At 42.3% G+C, this 8,636-nt stretch overlaps 1 non-coding gene across 1 annotated transcript; it reads left to right on the forward strand.

The window, feature by feature from the left end:
* Positions 1-504: 504 nt before the first annotated feature.
* On the forward strand, positions 505-614 carry LOC111752681 (U6 spliceosomal RNA). Its single transcript, XR_002787560.1, has one exon. It is a non-coding gene; the product is annotated as a U6 spliceosomal RNA (small nuclear RNA).
* Positions 615-8,636: the final 8,022 nt, after the last annotated feature.

An 8,636-nucleotide genomic window follows, 5' to 3' on the forward strand; every position in this document is an offset into this window, starting at 1 on the left:
TGTCCAGCAGACTGCTCATGTTGGGAAACTTCTCCTGGAGAAGTTTCTTCATCCCACAACTTGCGCCCACGGGAACGACTTTGATACTCCAATGGCGGAAATCCAGCTCCTGGGAGTCAGATGAAGAGGAGGCAGCGCTTGACCCTGTTCAGGTTTACCTTGTGCACGCTGATGGAGGGGGACAGGTTCTGGAAAATAAAGGGTTATGAGCTTCACCAGCATGCCATGGGATTTGAAGCTGTTGAGCACCAGGAAGGGCAGGTGGGTATCCCCTGGAGGGCTGGAGCCAGACCACCAACACTGGACATTATACTGTGCATGACTGTATATCTATCACACAACTCTTGGCAATTTGACTTTTACAGGTGTACACCTTATTAAAGACAGATACAATAATTGGCTATGCAACCTTACCCATAATCAATACAATTTTTCCATCACCATTAATCCCCCCTCCTTTCTGCTCCTTCCTCCCGGCGATAGCCAATAATAAACTTTGGTCTCCTGCTAGCTTCCTTGGCAGCACGTATGCTAAAATTGGAACGATGTAGAGAAGATTAGCATGGCCCCTGTGCAAGGATGACAAGCAAATTTAGGAAGCATTCCATATTTTTACATCTAAGTCAATTGGCATAATAAAATCTATTAAGAAAACATTCTGTATCCCACTTTGGAGAGTGGCTTCTGGGGTCTTAAATGCTAGCAACCAGCCAGCTAAGATGCATCAATGGGTCTCAACCCACCTGGAGCAAGGGAGAATGAAGAACATCAAAGACACAAGGTAATTATGAGCCCAAGAGACAGAAAGGACCACATGAGCCAGAGACTGCGTAGGTCTGAGACCAGAAGACCTAGATGGTGCCCAGCTACAAGTGATGAGTGCCCTGACAGGAAGTACAACTGAGAGCCACTGAGGGAACAGGAGAGCAGTGGGATGCAGACCTCAAATTCTCATAAAAAGACCAGACTTAATGGTCTGACTGAGACTAGAAGGACTCTGGAGGTCATGGTCCCCAGACCTTCTGTTAGCCCAAGACAGGAACCATTCCCAAAGCCAACTCTTTAGACAGGGATTGGACTGGACTATGGCAAAGAAAACGATACTGGTGAAAAATGAGCTTTTTGGATCAAGTAGACATATGAGACTAAGTTGGCATTTCCTGTCTTGAGAGAAGATGAGAGAGCAGAGGAGGTCAGAAGCTGGCCAAATGGACATGAAAATAGAAAGTGGAGGGAAGGAGTGTGCTGTCTTATTAGGGAGAGAGCAATTAGGAGTATATAGAAAGGTGTATATAAATTTTTGTATGAGAGGCTGACTTGATCTGTAAACTTTCACTTAAAGCACAATAAAAATTAAAATAAATAACTTTGGTCTCTATACATTTGTCTTTTTTTAATTAATTAATTTTTTATTGTACTTTATATGAAGGTTTACAGAGCAAATTAGTTTCTCTTTGAACAGTTAATATGCATATTGTTTTGTGACATTGATTGCCAACCCCACAACATGTCAACATCCCCCCTTCTTAACCTTGGGTTCCCCATTACCAGCTTTCCTGTCCCCTCCTGCCTTCAAGTCCTTGCCCTGGGCTGGTGTGCCCAATTAGTCTTGTTTTATTTTATGTGCCTGTCTAATCTTTGGCTGAAGGGTGAACTTCAGGAGCGTCTTCAGTACTGGGTTAAAAGGGTGTTGGGGGCCATACTCTCAGGGTTTCTCCAGTCTCTGTAAGACCAGTAAGTCTGGTCTTTTTTTGTGAGTTAGAGTTTTGTTTACATTTTTCTCCAGCTTTGTCCTGAACCCTCTATTGTGATCCCTGTCAGAGCAGCCAGTGGTGGTAGCCGGGCACCATCTAGTTGTGCTGGACTCGGTCTGGTGGAAGTTGTGGTAGTTGTGGTCCATTAGTCCTTTGGACTAATCTTTCCCTTGTGTCTTTGGTTTTCTTCATCCTTGCTTGCTCTGAATGGGGTGAGACCAGTAGAATATTTTAGATGGTCGCTCACAAACTTTAACACCCCAGAGGCTACTCACCAAAGTAAAATGGAGAACATTTTCTTTATAAATTATGTTATGCCAATTGAGCTAGATGTCCCCTGAGACTGTGGTCCCCAGCCCTCAGCCCAGTAATTTGGCCCCTCAGGGATTTGGATGTGTCTATGAAGCTTCCATGACCTTGCCTCGGAGAAGTTGTGCTGGTTTCCCTAGTATTGTGTACTGTCTTACCCTTCATCAAAGTTACAGCTTATCTATTGTCTATTTAGTGTTTTTCCATCCCCACCCCCCCCTTCCTCGTTACCATCAAAAATTGTTTCTTTCTGTTTGTAAACCTTTTCATGAGTTCTTGGATTTTCCTATAGATTTTTAGAGATTAGACCTTTGTCGGATTTGTCGTAGCCAAAATTTTTTTTCCTAGTCTGTAGGTTCTATTTTTAGTCTTTTGGCAAAGTTTTTTGATGAGCATAAGTGTTTCATTTTTATAAGATCCCAGTTATCTAGCTTATCTTCTGGTGTTTGTGTGTTCTTAGTTATGGTTTGTATCCTATTTGTTCTCTGTGTTAGGGCCTCTAGTGTTGACTTTATTTTTTCTTCCATGATCTTTATAGTTTTTGGTTTTATATTTAGGTCTTTGATCCATTTTGAATTAGTTTTTGTGTATGGTATGAGGTATAGGTCCTGTTCCATTTTTTTTACAGATGGAAATTCAGTTTTGCTGGAACCATTTGTTAAAAAGACTGTCTTTTCTCCATTTAATGAACTTTGGGCCTTTATTGAAGATCAAGTGACCACAGGTGGGTAGATTTACATCTAGGTTTTTTATTCTGTTCCATTCGTCAGTGTGTCTGTCATTGTGTCAGTACCAGGCTGTTTTGACTACTGTAGCTATACAGTAGGTTCTGAGGCCAGGTAGTGTGAGGCCTCCTACTTTATTCTTTTTTTCAATAGTACTTTACTTCTCCAGGGCCTCTTTCTCTTCCATACAAAGTTAATGATTAATTTTTCCATCTCATTAAAGAATTCTGTTGGTATTTAGATTGGGATTGCATTGTATTTGTAGATTTCTTTGGGTAGAATTGACATTTTCACAAATTTGAGTCTACCTTTCCATGACCATGATGTATTTTTCCATATATGTAGGTCCTTGTCGTGAGGAGGGGGTCACTATCAACTACTCCAAATGATTTGTGTCTTTCCACAATGTCTTTATTAATTATTAAGCATACAGGTTCTTGGCTACCCTGGACGCCAGAGGCCTCAGTCACCAAAAGGGTAAGAGAGAGAAAGAGAGCAAGCACACTTATGGCAAACAAACTCCAAAGTCCAAAGACTAAGGTTCAAAGTCCAAAGTCCAGACACCTCTGTCACTCTTGACCACGTTGTCTCCTTGGGCTCAGGAGCACGATATCAGGCCTCTACCTCAGCAAGACTCTCGTCAAGCTAGGGTCGCAGAGGAATCGACTTCCCTTCAGACTGAGTGGAGAACAGGGTGGCTCAGGGGCCAATTGCAGTTACTTCCAAACTCAGCTTGCTCTGGGACCTTGGTCAATCAATCTCTGACACAGGGAGTCCTCTGGCAAGTGAGGGGTCTCACACCGCCTCTCCACTGTCCGAAAGAAGGTGGCTCTGATATGCTCTGAGCAAAGCTGAGTCTTAGTGTCTCTTCTTTTATACACGTTGGGGCTCTCTGAGCCCTTTTGGCTGGTGTCGATAAGTACTTGTTTACAACTTAGCTGGAGCTCTTTGAGCCCATTTGGTTGATATTGATAAGTCCTTGTTTGTGACTCAGTTGGTTCTTCTGTTGATAAAGTTGTTTTTCTCCTCTAGGTTACATCATCTTCTTTGTCTCCTTTCTTCACATGCTGTTTACTTCTTAATTTGCTTTCAGCTACCCTGCTCTCCACAGTCCCGCTTGGTTTCTTGCCGTAGTGTTTTGTAGTTTTCTTTGTATAGGCCTTTTATGTCCCTGGTCAGATTTATTCCCAAGTATTTAATTTTTTTTAGGGGGTAATATAAATGATATTGGAGCCCTGGCGTAGTGGTTAACAGCTTGGCTGCTAACCAAAAGGTCGGCAGTTCAAATCCACCAACCGCCCTATGGGGCAGTTCTACTCTGTCCTATAGGGTTGCTATGAGTCGGAACCGACTCGATGGCGTCTAACAACAACAACATAAATGATATTGCTTTCCTGATTTCCTTTTCGTCGTTTTCTTTATTGGTATATAGGAATCCAACTGATTTTTGTATGTTTATCTTGTATCCTGTAACTCTGCTGAATCTTTCTGTTAGTTCCGGTGTTTTCTTGTTGAGTCCTTTGGGTTCTCTGTGTACAGTATCATATCATCTGCAAATACGGACAGTTTTACTTCTTCATTACAAATTTGGATGTCCTTTATTTCTTTTCCTTGCCTTATTGCTCTAGCTGTGACTTCCAGAAGAATGTTAAATTGGTGATAAAGGGCATCCTTGTCTTGTTCCTGTTCTCAGGGGGAATGTTTTCATCCTCTCTCCATTAAGAATGATATTGGCTGTTGGTTTTGAATTGATGCCCTTTATTATGTAAAGGAATTTCCCTTCTCTACCTATTTATTGAGAGTTTTTTTAAATCAGGAATGGATGTTGGACTTTATCAAATGTCTTTTCTGCATCCACTGAGATGATCATGTGATTCTTTTGTTCTGTTCATGTGGTGGATTATGCTGATTGATTTTCTAATGTTGATTCATCCTTGCATACCTGGTATGAATCTCACTCGGTCGTGTATTATTTTTTTTTAATATGATGCTGAATTCTATTGGCTAGAACTCTGTTGAAAATTTTTACATCTATATTCATGAGAGGTATTGGTCTGTAATTCTTTTTTTTTTTATGGTCTTTTTCTGGTTTTGGTATCAGGGTTATACTGGCTTCATAGAATGAATTTGGACATATACCTTCCTTTTCTATGCTCTGAAATAGTTTGAGTAGTACTGGTGTAAGTTCTCTGAATGTCTGGTAGAATTCTCCAGTGAAGCCATCCGGGCCAGCGCTTTTTTGTCAGGAGTATTTTTTATTACCTTTTCAGTCTTTTCTCTTGTTATGGGTCTGTTCTAACTTTCTACCTCAGTTTGGTTGGGTTAGGTAGGTAGTGTGTTTCTAGAAATTTGTCCCTTTCCTCTAGGTTTTCAAATTTGTTAGAGTATAGTTTTTCATAGTACTTTGTTATGATCTTTTTATTTCAGTTGGGTCTGTTGTAATGTCCCCCATGTCATTTCCTATTTCGGTTATTTGCTTCCTCTCCTGTTTTCCTTTCATCAATTTGGCCAGTGGTTTGTCTATTTTGTTGATTCTTTCAAAGAACCCACTTTTGGTTTGTTGATTCTTTCCACTGTTTTTCTGTTCTCTATTTCATCTAATTCTCCTCTAATATTTATTATTTCCTTTCTTCTGTTGGCTGTGGGCTTCTTTTGCTGTTCTCTTTCCATTTGTTCATGCCTTTGGTGCAGAGGGATGGCATGGTACTTCTGTCTATAGTGTCATGTTGGCTCTGCCTCACAAATGGGCACTTTTAATAAAACTAGTTGCTGTCAAGTAAATTCCAACTCATGGCTACCCCATGTGTGTCAGAACAGAACTGTGCTCCTTAGGGTTTTCTATGGCTGGTTTTTCAGAAGTAGATCTCTAGACCTTTCTTCTGAAGCACCTCTGAGTGGACTTAAACTTCCAACCTTTTGGTTAGCTTCTGAGTGCATTAACTATCTGTACTACCCAGGGTCTCCAGGCTGCATAGGGCCTTTCTGCTCCTGGAACATGCCAGTCACGTTCTTGCACTAAGGTATTTGTACTTCTATTCCTTCTTCTTAGAAAACACTTCACAGGTCCGGCTCCTTCTCATCTTTCAAATGTTACCCGCTCTGTGACACTGTCCCTGCTCACTCTATCAGAATAGTCCAATCTACCTTTCCCAGTCACTTTCCATCACGGTTCTCTGTTTTATTGACCTGCATCATTGTTAACTTTCTGAGTTTATCATATCTTTTGTTTGCTTGTTTACTTATTTATCATTTGTCTTCTCCCACCCACACCCTAGAATTTGAGCTTCCAGAAACCAGGGATCTTGTCTGACTTCCTTACCACCCTGGACTAGTACGGAGGACAGTTCCTGGCACGTGGTGAAGACTCAAATATTTACCAAGCGGGCAGCATAGAATCTGGTACCAGCATTTCTAAATAGAAGCTCTCCTCTAAAATTTTGGGAACAGTCCACCACCCCACCCCCTGCCTCCCAAAAGTGTCCCATCTGGTTAAAGGTGTGGCCTCCCTGTGTGCTATGGATTGAATTGTGTCCCTCCAAAATGTGTGTCAACTTGGCCAGGCCATGATTCCTAGTATTGTGTGATTGTCCACCACTTTGTGATCTGATGTGATTTTCCTTTGTGTTGTAAATCCTACCTCTATGATGTTAACGGGGCAGGATTAGAGGCAGTTAAGTTAATGAGGCAGGACTCAACATATAAGATTTGGTTTTGCCTTAAGTCAATCTCTTTTGAGACACAGAAGAGAGAAACAAGAGACTGGGGAACCTCATGCCACCAAGAGCACATCCTTTGGACCTGGGGTTCCTGTGAGGAGAAGCTCCTAGACCAGGGGGAAGATTGATGACAGGTACTTTCCCCCAGAACTGACACAGAGCGAAAGCCATCCCCTGAAGCTGACGGCCTGAATTTGGACGTCTAGCCTCCTAGACTGTGAAAGAATAAATTTCTATTTGTTAAAGCCACCCACTTGTGGTGTTTCTGTTGTAGTAGTACTAGATGACTAAGACACTGTGCCAAGTCCCAGTTTCTTCCTCTGTGGCCAGGTCAGTGTCATTTATTCTATAACCTCATTACCCACTGGGCCAATGCAATCCACATTCATTCCTGAGACAGGTGGAAAACCTGCCTGCTGTTTACATCCCTGGGGACTCGGGGAATGAATGAATTACCTGAAATAAGGGAATAATTTGTTGTAACCTATTTAATCATGTGCAGAATGACTTCTACACTGACTTCTATTAATGGATCTTCCAAATGTTGCCCTCCAAATGTTGCCCTCTTTTAACCCCCACAAAGCCTTCAACTACCTCATCCCCAGTGCACTTAGAGGCAGGTAAAGAGCACAGTATTCATAACAAGCAAATCTGGGCATTAGAATTCCCCATGAGTTTCACAGGGTGAGAACCTAGCACAATAATAATAATCCTAAATGTTATTTATATATCCATTCACTGCCAAAGTCATCTAGGTAGCTCCCAGAAGGACCATGCAGGAAAAATTTCACTCTCAGCCTGTGCCAAAATTCTTAATAAGTAAGGTTCAGGGAGTTTTAATTAAAAAATGCTCACTTGGTGGCCTTTTCCTAGTCAGAATAAAGTCTATTCTAGAGGTGTGTGCGGTAGCAGTCAACTCTGGGCCAGCGTCATTCCCAAGGACATTCCGCTAAGCCATTAATCTGAGGAAGGGAGTCCCTGGGTGGTGCAAATGGCTAACACATTCAGCTGCTAACTGAAAGGTGGGAGGTTCGAACCTACCCAGAGGTGCCTTGGAAGAAAGGCCTGGAAATCTATTTCTGAAAAAATTAGCCATTGAACACCTCGTGAAGTGCAGTTCTACTCTGACACACATGGGGTCACCGTGACTTGGAATTGACTACATGGCAACTGGCTTTACGTTTACCTGAGGAAGGCAGACATCTATGCCCATCCTGAGATGCTTCTCTGCCCCAAATTGTATTCCTTCATCAAGAGTTGACTTCTACCAGGGGCGAGAAGGAAGCAGAAAGGGAGAGCCATTGTTTGGGAAGCTGTGAGTTTCTGTTTGCAGTGATGGGAATGGTTAACGTAATTGACATCATTAAGTTGTACACCTGAAAAAGGTTGAACTCACTAATGCGGTGTTGTGTATATATTTTTACCAAAAAAAAAAAAGAGTGGACTTTTGCTGAAACATTGTCACTCCTCCGGAGGTGGCGTCACAAAGGCTACGAACACCGTGGGGGAAAAGCCATCCAAGAGATGTTACTTTTCCAACAGTGTTTAGTGCAGTATTAAGCAAAGAAGATGTCGCTGGATCACGAAAAAGTGTGGCTGTCAGTGTAACTGTCACCACTGAGTTAAATAAAAATTGGAACATCAGAAAAAGCGTCTTAAAAACCCAGCAATCATTTTCACCCATTACCTTACAAATAGGTTTCTACTTATTGATTCCCACGGGAATAAAAATACCATAAGAAGAAAAACAAGCTCTTCTTGAAAGCCATGTCATTGCTTGATAGTGAGCCTGCTGGAACACCCAGGAGAGAGATTCCAGTTTCCGGCTCCAGCTTGGATTTGCAATCTGATGTCTGATGGGGCCTGGCTCTCACAGCAAGACGAGGCAGGTGTTTTTCACTGGTCCCTGATGGGCCACCAGAGCACTGAGCTGGCAGAGAAGCTTGCGTGCACCTGCCAGTTCTGGTGGACGGGACCACTGACATTTGCAGATTCCTCATGTTAAGCTGTTGACCTGCTGACCTGCAAAGTTCCAGGGAGTCAGTGTCTGCTCAGAGAAGACAGCTCTGATTGGCAATAGCAGCTAATGAAGTCTTACTTGGAGGCAAACATTGACTTCACCTTTGAACCCC

The sequence above is a fragment of the Loxodonta africana genome, chromosome 13, assembly GCF_030014295.1.
Source record: "Loxodonta africana isolate mLoxAfr1 chromosome 13, mLoxAfr1.hap2, whole genome shotgun sequence".
In the NCBI taxonomy this organism is placed as follows: Eukaryota; Metazoa; Chordata; class Mammalia; order Proboscidea; family Elephantidae; genus Loxodonta; species Loxodonta africana.